The sequence below is a fragment of the Chiloscyllium punctatum genome, chromosome 21 (assembly GCF_047496795.1).
Source record: "Chiloscyllium punctatum isolate Juve2018m chromosome 21, sChiPun1.3, whole genome shotgun sequence".
In the NCBI taxonomy this organism is placed as follows: Eukaryota; Metazoa; Chordata; class Chondrichthyes; order Orectolobiformes; family Hemiscylliidae; genus Chiloscyllium; species Chiloscyllium punctatum.
In genome coordinates, this window is record NC_092759.1 from 42293320 (window position 1) to 42306519 (window position 13200).

Consider the following 13200-nt stretch of genomic DNA (forward strand, 5'->3'; position numbering starts at 1 on the left):
CCCAGTCAATGTTTGGAAAGTTAAAATCCCCTACTAATAATACCCTATTATTCTAACAGATAACTGAGATCTCCTTATAAGTTTGTTTGGCAATTTCCCTTTGACTGTTGGGGGGTCTGTAATACAATCCTAATAAGGTGATCATCCCTTTCTTATTTCTCAGTTCCACCCAAATAACTTCCCTGGATGTATTTCTGGGAATATCTTCCCTCAGCACAGCTGTAATGCTATCCCTAATCAAAAATGCCACTCCCCCTCCTCTCTTGCCTCCCTTTCTATCCTTCCAGTAGCATTTGTATCCTGGAACATTAAGCTGCCAGTCCTGCCCATCCCTGAGCCATGTTTCTTTAAATGCTATGAGATCCCAGTCCCATGTTCCTAACCAGGCCCTAAGTTAATCTGCGTTCCCTGTTAGGCCCCTTGCATTGAAATAAATGCAGTTTAATTTATTAATCCTCTCTTGTCCCTGCCTGTCCCTGACTGTTTGACTCCCTTCTGTTCTCAGCTGGACCCGTCTCAGATCGAGCTCCCAATATCCTCCCTGTGATTGTTATCACGTCCCATCCCTGCATTCCTCCGAATCCCTGTAAAGTCCTCCCCTTCCTAAAACCCGCCCTGTATCTGTCACCTGTCCGAGCTTCCACAACCCTCCCTATCTCTGTAAGGCACACCCCCTGTCCCAGTTACTACAGCCCCCTGTATCACTAAATGCCAGTAGTCACTATAATATCAGAGTAAGGTGTGAAAGCAGGAAGACTGTACTGGGTTAAATGATCAGTCGTGATCATATTGAATGGTGGGACAGACTCTGTGGTCAAATGGCCGATACCTGCTCTTCTTTCCTGTGCTTCTCTATAAACTTACTATCCATATAACCTCCTTCAGTCCCCACATCCCTCCCTATGTGTGTAAGCCCCTTCAGTCCCCACAGCCCTCCCTATGTCCATAAACTCCTTCAGTCCCCACGACTCTTACTATCCATGTAACCTGAATCATTCCCCACAAACCTCCCTAACTTCATAACCTCCAAAAGGCCCCACGACCCTCCCTATCTCCATAATCTCATCCTGACCCAACGACCCTCCCGTTCAGAGTAACCTTCTTCAATCCCCAAGATCCTCCTGATCTGTGCAACCTCCTTCAGACCCAACAGTCCTGCAGATCTCTTTGGCCCCTTTCAGGCCCCACAGCACTCCCTATCTCCATAATATTCTTCAGTCACCACTGCACTCTCTGTGTCCATAATCTCATACAGTCCCCACATCATTCCCTATCTCCATAATGTCCTTCAATCCCCACGACCCTCCTTATTTCCAACACCTCTATTACCTGTTGAACCTGTAAGCTACAGTTTTCAGATTGACAAACACGAACTCCCATAACCCTTTCTGCTGCCAGTCTGAAAGCAAACAGTGTTAATCTGATAGTCGGTTGGGAGTTGAAATATGTTTGAAAGGATATGTCAATGAAGAATAACTGGACCCTTAGAAACGCTTTGAAGAAAAAGAGAATGAGCCTGTTGGATTTTATTTTTATTGGTGTGAATATAAATGGCAGAATAGATACGAGTGTAGGAGTGGTTGTACCGAGGATACGGTTTATTTGAATTTTCAGAAACCTTTACACAAGTTTCAATAAGGGCTAAAGAGTAACATTGGTAGAGAATAGGGCACCTTAACTGTCAGGAGGTGGGTGAGATATTAGACAAAATAGTGTTGTCAGAATTTACTGTGGAGAAAGACATGGAAGCTCGGGAACTTGGGGAAATAAATAGTGACGTCTTGGAAAGAATCCTCAACAGAGAAGAGAAATGCTGGAATCTTAAAATAAATAAAGGTAGATCAATCCTCAGTCGCTTGTTAGGTTGATCCTAAAATATTGTGGGAATCTGGGGAAGAGATTGCAATGTCCCTAACAGAGATATTTATATTATCAACAGACACAATGAGTTACTGGAAGACTGGAGGGTGTTCCATCACTTACGGTCTGCAGGGAAAAGCCAGGAAATTACAGCCCAGTGAGCCCAGTGATGGGGAAGTTGTTGGAGAAGATTCTGAGCGAAAGGAGCTACATATATTTGGAAAGGCAAGGGCTGATTAGAGATAGTCAGCATGGCTTTGTGAGTGGGAATCCGTGTTTCACAAACCGGAGTGACTCTTCGAGGAGTTGACCAAGAGATAGATGAATGCAGAGCAGTCAGCGTTGTCTACATGAACTTCAGCAAAGCATTTGACAAGGTTCCAAGGGATGTAGAACATCTTGTCAAGAGGAAGAAGGAAGCTAACTTTGGTTTGAGGAACCAACAATCAGAAGCAGGACTCTAGAGAGTTACATGGGACAGCACGGTGGCTCAGTGGTTAGCACTGCTGACTCACAGCACAAGGGACGCGATTTCAATTCCAGCCCCAGGCCACTGTCTGTGTGGAGTTTGCACATTCTCTCCAAGTCTGCGTGGGTTTCCGACAGGTGCTCCGGTTTCCACCCACAGCCCAAAGATGTGCAGGTTTGGTGAATCAGCCATGCGTTGTTCAAGAAAGGGAATAGAGATAATCCTGGGAATCACAGACCTGTCAGTCTTCTGTCTGTGATGTGCAGATTATTGGAGAGGACTCTGAGAGACAGGATTTATTATTCCTTGGAAAACCATTGTTTGATTAGAGGAAGTCATCATGGCTTTGTAAGGGACAGGTCTTGCCTCACAAATCTTATTGACTCCTTTGAGAATGTGACAAAACACATTTATGGCTCATTGAGAAAGTACAGAGCATGGGATACAGGGAAACCTGCCTGTCTGGATACAGAATTCCTGGCTCATTGAAGACAGAGGGTGATGACATGGAAATCATTCAGCCTGGAGCTCAGTGACCAGTGGTTTTCTGCAGGGAGAGGTCAAAAACTCTCTGCTCTTTGTGATTTTATGAACGTCTTGGATGTGTGAGTGGAAGAGTGGGTAAGTCAGTTTGCCAATGACACGAAGGTTTGTGGAGTGGTGAATAGTGTGGATGTCTGCTCGAGGTTGCAATGGGACATTGACAGGATGTAGAGCTGGGCTGAGAAGTGGCAGATAAAGTCAAATCTGGAAAAGTGTGAATTGCTGCATTTTGGAAGGTGAGACTTGAATGCAGAATACGGGGGTAAAGGCAGAATACTGAATAGTGTGGAGGAACAGATGGATCTTGGATTTCATGACCAGAGATCCATCAAATTTGCCACCAAGCTGATGGTGTTGTTAAGAAAGAATATTGGCTTTCATTAGCTGGGAGATTGAGTTTTAAAGCCATGAGGTTATGCTGCAGCTCTATACAGCCCTGTTTAGATCCCAATTAGAATATTGTGTTCAGTTTTGATCCCTTCATTACAGGAAGGATGTGGAAGCTTTAGAGAGGGTAAAGAGGAGATTTACCAGGATGCTACCTGGACTGGAGAGCATGTCTTATGAAGAAAGGTTGAGGGAGCTAAGGCTTTTCTCATTGGAGTGAAGGAGAGTGTGGTGTGATTTGGTAGAGGTGAACAAGATGGTGTGAGGCAAAGATAGAGTGAACAGTGAGAGACCTCTTTATCCCATGGCATACATGGTACAAGGGGGCATAATTGTAAGGTGATTGGAGGATGGGTAATGGGAGATTTCAGATGTAGGTTTTTTACACAGAGAGTGGTGGGTGAGTGGAACGGGACATTTTAACAGACTCTTGGATAGGCACATGGATGGTAGCGAAACGAAGGGTATGTAAGTTAGCTTGATCTAACAGTCGGGTAAAAGATGGGCATGGCATCGTGGCCGAAGGGTCTTGTGCTTTACTGTTCTGTATTCTACGTTCTGTCTGACAAACTGGGTAATAAGCTCAGGTCAATGTAAAAGGATATGGCATTCAGGAGGAGCTCGCACACTGGATACAAAAATTGGGCTTGATGGTAGGAGACAGAGGGTGATGGGATACATGATGCCTTTCTGACTGGAGACATGTGACCAGCGGTGAAGTGGGTCCCCTGTTGTTTGTCATTTGGATAAATGGGTTGGATGGGAATATTGGTTTTGTGGGAAGTTTTTTTGAGTGACACTGAAATTGTTGGGAAAGTGGACAGTGAAGAAAGTTATCTATGATATAACAGGACGAATAGTACACTGGAATCGTGGGCTGAAGAATAGCAGATGGAGTTTAATTAGATAAATGTGAGGTGTTCCATTTTGGTGAAACAAACCAGGGTGGGACCTGTACAGTTAATGTTCAGGCCCTGGGAATGTTGTAAGTCTGTGACCAAGGGGTGCAGGTACACAGTTCTTTGAAAGTGGTGTCACAGGTAGACAGGCTTGTGAAGAAGGCGTTTGGGATGGTTACCTTCTTTGGGCAGAGCATTGAGAATAGAAGTTGGGATGTCATGTTGTGGCTGTACAGGACATTGGTGAGGCCACCATAAAAGCATTGTTGACCAGTAGGAAGTACTCATCTGGTTCACTTACGTCCTTTAGAGAATAACATCTGACATTCTAACCTGGTCTGGCTTTCACGGGACACCAGACCCACAGCAACATGGCTGACTCTGTGCTATACTCTGGGTAATTAGCAGTGGCACAAAGAATGTTGGTCCAATCAGTGACATCCTCATCCCATGAATGAATAAATAAAAATACATATATCCCTCCCTACCTCTGCAAACCCCTCCAGCTGCAGCAATCTGTACTGGCTTTGTAACACCGTTCAGACCCTGACCACTCTCTGTAACACTCTCACCACCTCCAGCACCTTCAGCTCTCCCAGTTCCTTTTGTGACATAAAACATTGACAATTATTCCCTCTTCCATCTGACCTCCTCCTGTGAGCGGGCCCTTTGCAATCCCTTTGAAAACTTACTCCTAAAACATTCTCTCACTTCAGGATTTTAAGTACTTTTTGGTGATCCTCTAAGCCCGATAATCTAATATGATCCTTTTTATTTGAGTGAGGGACCGATGAGGATTTCTTGCTGAGGATTTGTCTGTTTAAATGGAATGTCCTTTTGTTGAGTGTTTTACACTGCTCCTTCTAATGTTTTCTGCTGTTCATTTCCAGACACATATTTCAGTCTGTTTAGCCTGTTTACCTTGATCAGTTCTCCTCTCAAACTCATGTTATTGGTTATTTTTGTTTCTGGGTTGTAGCTTGTCCTTTCTGTGATTCACTTTAAAACTTTATATTTCTTTAAACTGCACTTTATCACAATTTCCCAGAGGATCTCTCCAGGTGACATTACTCATTCACGAAGTGTCATCACATCATGGTCGCTCTGAGATAGTTATGTCCCTCGCCAGTTGCACAGTTTGTTATTCAAAGAAACACTGAAAACTAATTCTCTGAACTCCTCTTCCAATATCACTCTTGCCAGTGTGACTGCCAACATTTTGTGAATATTGATGTTTCCCAAAATTATCACAATGTCTTTGTTAAAAAAAATCCAATGAGTTCCTGTGTAATGCAGTGATGCCTGTTTGGTGGCTCAGACTGTTCTGCTGCTTGTGTCCTTGGGAAGTAGTAGCCAGAATTTACATTCAGACTGACTCTACTTCATGATCTGAGACCAAATGCTTTCTCTGTGATGCCTTTCTTATCCATTATTGTTAGTGTTACCCATTTTGCCTGAGTTTCCACAAGTTTGTGATCCATTGTACATTTACGTCCACCTTTTGTTCACCCTGTAACCATATCTCTCTGGTGTCTAAACCTCTTTTATCTCAGTGTCACAAATCCACCTGCCTTATTGATAAGACTACATCCATTCAAAAAAACCATAATTGACTCTTTCCCACAATTTCCTGTCACAAACCTATTCACTGATGTACAGTGTTAGTTAATTGCTGTCCCATCCTGTTCCTTTCTGATTGTCTTCAGCCACATCCACATACTGTTCCGATGCTTCACCTTTTCTCTTTGGATTTGGAAAGCTCCTTTCACCTGGTCCCTGTCGCTGCATCCACTCTGTCAGTTTAAAGCCCTGTCCATAAACCTACTGATATGATTGGCCAGGGCACTGGTCCCAGCATGGTTCCAGTGGGACCATCCTATTGGATTTTTTAATAAATCAGTTAGGGGATGTGGGTGTCTCTGGCTGACCAACCTGAGCTGCCCGTGAGCTGAGTAGCTTGCTTCGCCATTTCAGAGGTCAATTGAGATGCAAACACTTTGCTGTGGGTATGTCGTGCAGACCACATGAGGATGATCAGATCTCGTTGTCGAAAGGGGACGTGGGCGGCACGGTGGTCAGTGATTAGCACTCCGCCTCACAACACCAGGGTCCCAGGTTCGATTCCAGCCATGGGCGACTATGTGGAATTTGCACATTCTCCCCATGTCTACGTGAATTGTCTCCGGATGCTCCGGGTTTCTCCCACAGTCCAAAGACGTGCAGGCCAGGTGAATTGGCTATGCTAAATTTCCCATAATGTTAGGTGTATTTGGTCGAGGGAGATGGGTCTGAGTGGGTTACTCTTGGGCCGAAAGACCTGTTTCCACACTGTATGGGATCTAATCTAAGGGATTGGGATGTTTGTACATCATCAATGGTTTCATATTTGTTTATGGATTGTTAATTGCTATTTTTAAAATTATTGATTTTAAATTCCAACATATCTTATGATGGGATTCAAACCTGCCTCCCCTGAACATTAGCTGAGGTTTTGCACAAATGCCCGAACAATAATGTTACTCGGCCATCACTTCACCTGCTCGCTGGTTGCTCATCCCTGAGCACTGACACATGAAGCTGAACCCATTCTTCCAACATGATTGTGTGATCCTGATACCTTCCAGCACTCTGCTGATATCACTCAGTCTCTCTCCATGTGGTATCCCTCTCTGTGTGGGTCTAATTGCTGCCTCTGTCAGCGTCTCTCACTCTTGCAGCTTCTCCAGATCCTGAGCTAACAGAATTCTCCACTCCAGAGAGACGCAACAGCGCAGGCCAGGGATGGAGTTTGGGATTTTCCAGATATCTGTGGGGCTCATTTCCATTCTCCTTGTGTAACCCTCACGGCATCAGTCTAATTTCCCATTCAGTCTCTTTCTCTGTCTACTGTAGGTACTCAGGAAGTTGCTTACTCAATAGACATCCCAACTGCTGTGTGTCTCATCCATCGCCTCATTGAAAATGGTTGGTCAGCCAGAGAGACAAAGGGAAGGGAGATCTGGAGCCTTCAATAAATCCTGCAGCGAGGTAAGATCACTCATAGTGCACAGAGCAGAGAGCAATGAGAGGGCTCCAAACATTGGCTAACAAGACGTAGATACAGTGCTGGATGGGGAGCACAGTACAGACACACCCCAGACTCAATCACCACGTCTACTTTAACTTATGTTGCACTGAGTCAGCATCGGGAGTTCATAGTTATCAATCCAGTCCTGTGCTGTCTTAGCGAGCATCAGTACAACAGAGGGGAGAGTAGGCCTCCGACGAGAGGTTGGGAATGCTGCCTGGGATCTTTCTGTTCTGTGTTCTCCCTCCAACACTGTACTAAGACTCATGACTCTGAAACACTATATCTGTGGCATGGCTTGTGCACCAGTGTCTTCAGTCATTTTTAACTCATACAATAGTCCCTGTCCCTGTAACCACCTCCCTTCCCCGATAGTCCCTCCACATATTTGAAATGTACTGCATTCCAGACTACCATCCCCATCGCTGTAACTTGCTTCAGTGTCGACAACATGCCATATTTTGGTACACTAATCCTCTTTAGCTGGATACAGAGTGATACAGCACGGAAACAGAACCTGTGGTCCAACTCCTCAATGGTGGCCAGGTTACCGAAACTGAACGAGTCTCATTTGCCTGCATTTGGCCCTTATCTCTTCAAACCTTCTCCTCTCCATGTACCTGCCCAAATGTCTTTTCCATGCTGTAATTGTTCTTGTTTCTCCAATGTGCCTGAGGGAGTCTGTTCCATCTATGCACCATCCTCTGTGGATAATGTTCCCCCTCAGCTCCCTCTTTAATCTTTGCTCTCTCACCTCCCGTTTATACCCTCTAGTTTTGGACTCACCTACCCTTGGTTATTCACCTTTCTTAGGGTCACCCCGTGGCCTCCTCTACCCAAGTGAAATATTTAGGACAATGTTACAAATATCTCCAACGTATGTAACAAAGTGCTGGCCAATGTCGGCAAATGTGCCAAATGTCGCTTTCCCGACCCTCTCCATCTGGTATGCCACTTCCGAGGAATAATGTAACTCGCACCCCCTTCTCTCTCTCTCTCTCTCTCTCACTCTGTCTCTCTTTTTCTCTCTCTCTCTGTTCAACAACCCTGCCCAGAGCCCTTCCATTAACTGTGTTAGTCCACCCTGGTTTGTCTTAACAAAATCCAACCCCTGAATTAAACTCCAGCTTTCATTCCTTGGTCCACTGGCCCAGTTGGTCAAGATCCCCTTTGATAACCGTATTTACTGCCCACTACACCATTCATTTGATCATCAATAAACTTTTGCACAATCACTCCTATATTTTCAACCAAATCGTTTATGGAGATGATGCACATCAGTGGACCCAGCCCTGATCCTTTTTTCAATAATGGAATAAAACCATATTCTTGTCATAGAGTCAAACAGCATGGAAACTGACCCTTCAGTTGATACCCACCATAATCTAAAACTAAACTCTTCCCAGCTGCCTGTTGCCGGCCCATATCATTCCAACTCTTCCCTATTCACCTGTTTATCCAAATATCTTTTAAATGTTGTAATTCTACCCACATCAACCCCTTTCTCAGGAAGTTCATTCCACACTGAATCCACCCTCTGTGTAGCAAATTGCCCCATATCTTTGTTTTGATCATCTCTATCCTCTAACCTTAAAAATGTGGCCCCTCCTCTTGAGACTCCCCCATCCTGAGTAAAAGGCAACTACCATTAAATTGATCTATAAATCACTTTTGTTTTCATAAACCTTTATAGCATCATGTCTCAACCTCCAGGCTCCATTGAATTAAGACTCAGCCTCTCCAGCCATTTTTCCGAACTCAATCCTTCCATACCAGCAATATCCTGGTAAATCTCTTCTGAATGCCCTGCAGATTAATAATATCCTCCCTGTTAACTGGGCGACCAGAACTGGACAGAGTATTGCAGAACAGGCCTCACAAATGTCTATACAATCCCAACATGACGTCCCAAATCCTCCACTCAATGAACTGAGCAATAGTCAGGCATGCAAACTTCAAGGATTATGTACCTGAACCCGGAGGTCCCTCTGCTCTAAAACACTAACCGAGGCCTTAACATTAATTGTATAAGCTCTACCCTTGTTTATTTTACAAAATGCATTACCTCGTATTTATTCAGATTGAATCCCATCTCGAGTTTTTTCCGCCCATTCACTCCCTTCATCAAGATCCCTTTGTAATCTCAGAAAACCTCCTTCACTGTCCATGATGCCACCCTCCAGCCTGCCAGCCCATCACACGTGGCTCTGGATTAGTGTTGCTGGAAGAGCACAGCAGTTCAGGCAGCATCCAAGTAGCTTCGAAATCGACGTTTCGGGCAAAAGCACTTCATCACACGTGGTTGTTAGTAGTACAAATACCTTTGCTACGGGCTCCACAATTTCTTCCCCAGCAACCCACAGTGTCCTGTGATACACTGAATCAGGTTCTGGAACTTGCCATAGCTTTGTGTTTTAAAACCTCCAGCACCACCTCTTCTATAACATGCACTCTTTTCAAGTCATAGAAATATACAGCATAGAAACAGAAACTTCGGTCCCCAACTCGTCCAGGCTTACCAGAAGATCTAAATAAATCCATTCCCTTTTCCAGCATTTGGCCCATATACGTCTACACCCTTACTATTCAGATGCCCATCCAGATACCTTGTAACTGTTGTCATTGTATCAGTCTCCATTACTTTCTCTCTCAGCTCATTCCATACACACATCACTATGTGTATGAAGAAGCTGTTCCTTCAGTCCCTCTGTTAACCATTCACCTCTAACCTTAAACTTATGCCCTCTAGTTTTGGACTCACCAACTTCTGGGAAAAGGCCTTGAATGTTTACCCTATCCATGCCCTTCATGTTCATATAAACCTCTGTCAGGTCACCCCTCAGTCTCCGATTCTTCAGTGACAGTAACCCCAGCTTATTCAGCAACAACCCGGGCAAAATCTTGTTCATCTTTCCTGAGCCCTTTCAAGTTTCGCGACATCCTTCCTGTAGCAGAGAATTGCAGAGAACTCCAATTGTGGTCTAACATATTATTCTTGTTCCCTGAGTTCCCCAGTCTTTCTCCACAGTAAGTTCTGGAGTGAAAAAATGTTTAGGATCTTAGCAAATATCCTGCAGTTCCAAACATCGATGGCCTCATTGATCTTTAATGGACACTATTTTGTCCCGAGTTACTTATGCACTCTTAATATACAGATACAATCACTTTTGGATTCCCCTTTCCTTCTCTGCTGAAGCTATTTCATTTAGCCATTCTCCATTCCTGTTTTCTACTCAAAGGTATTCCTACAGCCCCTGTATATCCTCAGGGATTCCCTTGATCCAGCTGGCTATACCTGACACGTGCTCCCTTTTCCTTGACCAGACACTCAATAGACAGCCAGTGTTTCCGAATGCTGTCAGCATTGACCTGCACACAAACAGGAACATGCTGGCGCTGATCGAACAGTTTATCTCACTTTTAAAATATTCTCACTTGCCAAACTTCAATTTCCCTGTAAATAATTCCCATCCCCAATCACATTTTGAAAGTTCCTGGCTAATACAATCAAGATTGGTCAGGCTCCATTTTATAACTTGCACTTGTGGACCAGGCCTGTCCTTTTCCAAAGCTCTTTTCAAACTACTAGAACTGTGGTCCCTTTGGCAAAATGCTTTCCCACTCACATCTCAGTCCCTTTTCCTACCTTAATTCCCAAGTGGAGGTCAGGTTTTGCCCCTTTCTCTTTTCAGGCCATTTACATATTGATTGGGAGTTTTCTGGAACACAATTACCAAATTCCGCCCTTGCAAACACTGAACACTGGCAGTCCCAGTCTAGGTTTGGAAAGTTCAAAAACCCTACCATAACAGCCCTATTATTCTGGTTGATATTTAAGATGTCCTGACATATTTGTTCCTCAGTCTGCCACAGATTATTCGGGGTCAGCAGTCCGATCGTATCAAAGTGATGACCCATTCTTATTTCTCTGTTCCACTAACATAGCTTCACTGGGCGATCCCACAGGAATATCCTCCCTAAGTACTGCTGTGATGATTCATGCAATCAAAACCCACCACCACACGTTCTCTCTTGCCTCCCCTTCCTGTAGCATCTCTACCTTGAAGCAATGAACTGCCAGTCCTGCCCCTCTCTCAGCTGTGTTTCTGTAATAACTATAATATCCCAGTCCCATGTTCCAATCCATGTCCTGAGTTCATCTTCCTTAGCTGTCAGGCCCTTGCATTGAAATAAATGCAGTTTAATCATCAGTTTTCCCCCATTCCCTGCTATGTTCTTGCCTGCCTTGTCTGCTGAAATTGCTGTCTTTAACTTGTGTACCAGCCTCAATCTTCTTTCTGGCCTTACGTCTATTTAAGGTCCAACACCCTGCCAGACCAGATTATATCCTCTCAAGCAGCTCTAGCAATTCACCCCACCAGGATATGGGTCCCTCTCCCGCTCCCAGTTGAGGTGCCTTTCCCACCCTGTCTCCCTGTGCTGACACCTTCAGGGATCTATGGACTTGTCCACCAAGGTCCCTGTATTCCTCAGTACTCTGCAAGGACCTACCGTTTATTACGTCTATCCTTCGCTTATCGTACCTCCCACAGAGTATTACCTCACTTCGATCAGAACTAAACTCTGCTTAGATTATCATCCAATCGACATCGGACTGCAGACAGAGACCATCCTCCTCACTGTGAACAACGCCCTCACTTTTCATGTCACCTGCAAACCGACTAATGATACCTTCTGCTTTCACATCCGTGTTATTAATGTTCAATGGTTCCTGCACAGATCTCTGTGGTACATCCGGTGGTGAAAATATTCTATCCACCAATTTTACATGCAATCTGCCAACTTGCCTTGGAACCCAGTCCTTTTGGACCAGCCTTTCATGTTGGATCTTGTTTAAGGACTTATTCAAGTCCATGTAAACCACATCATCTGCACTGCCTTCATCAATATACTTAAGCAACATTTTAAAAAAACTGAACTGAATTCCTCAGACAGTATCTCCCTCTGCCAAATCCGTGATAACTAAACCGAGTTGATTCTTACCTTTGCAAGTGTTGATTCATCCTCACAATTGTTTCCAATAATTTCCCTCCCCCCTGCTTTCAGACTATCTGCTCTGTAATTACCTGGCCTATCACTGCTGCCCTTCTTGAACAAAGGAACCACATTAGTGATCCTCCAGTCATTCAGCACTTCACCTGTGTCCAGCAAAGTATTATATTAATCCACCAGGGCCCCAACAATCTCTGGGTAATTTGCATGGGGTCAAAGAATGCTGGTCCAAGCAGTGACACTCACATCCCATGTATGAATAAATAAAAATACATATGTCCCTTCCTACCTCTGCAAACCCCTCCAGCTGCAGCAATTCGTCCTGGCTTTGTAACACCGTTCGGGCCCTGACCACTCTCTGTAACTCTCTCACCACCTCCAGCACCTTCACCTCTCCCTGTTCGTATCGTGTCAATAAACCCTGACAACGATTCTCCTTCCCATTGCCCTCCTCCTGCGAGCAGACCCATTGCAATCCCTTTAAAACTTACTCTAAAACTCTCTCTCACTTCAGGATTTTTTGTACTTTGTGGTGATCTTCTCAGCCTCATAATCTAATATGATCAATTTTGTCCTGAGTGAGGGACCGGTGGGGATTTCTTGCTGAGTTTTTGTCTGTTTCAGTGGAATGTCCTCTTGTTGAGTATTTTACACTGTTCCTTCAAATGTTTTCCACTGTTCATTTACAGGCACATGTTTCAGTCTGTTTAGCCTGTTTATCTTGGTCAGTTCTCCTCTCAAACTCATGTAATTGGCTATTTTTGTTTCTAGTTGTAGCTTGTCCTTTCTGTGATTCACTTTAAAACTTTACATTTCTTTAAACTGCACTTTATCACAATTTCCCAGAGGATCTCTCCAGGTGACATTACTCATTCACGAAGTTTTATCGCACAACAGTCGCTCTGAGACAGTTACGTCCCTCGCCAGTTGCACAATGTGTTATTCTAAGAAACACTGAAAAA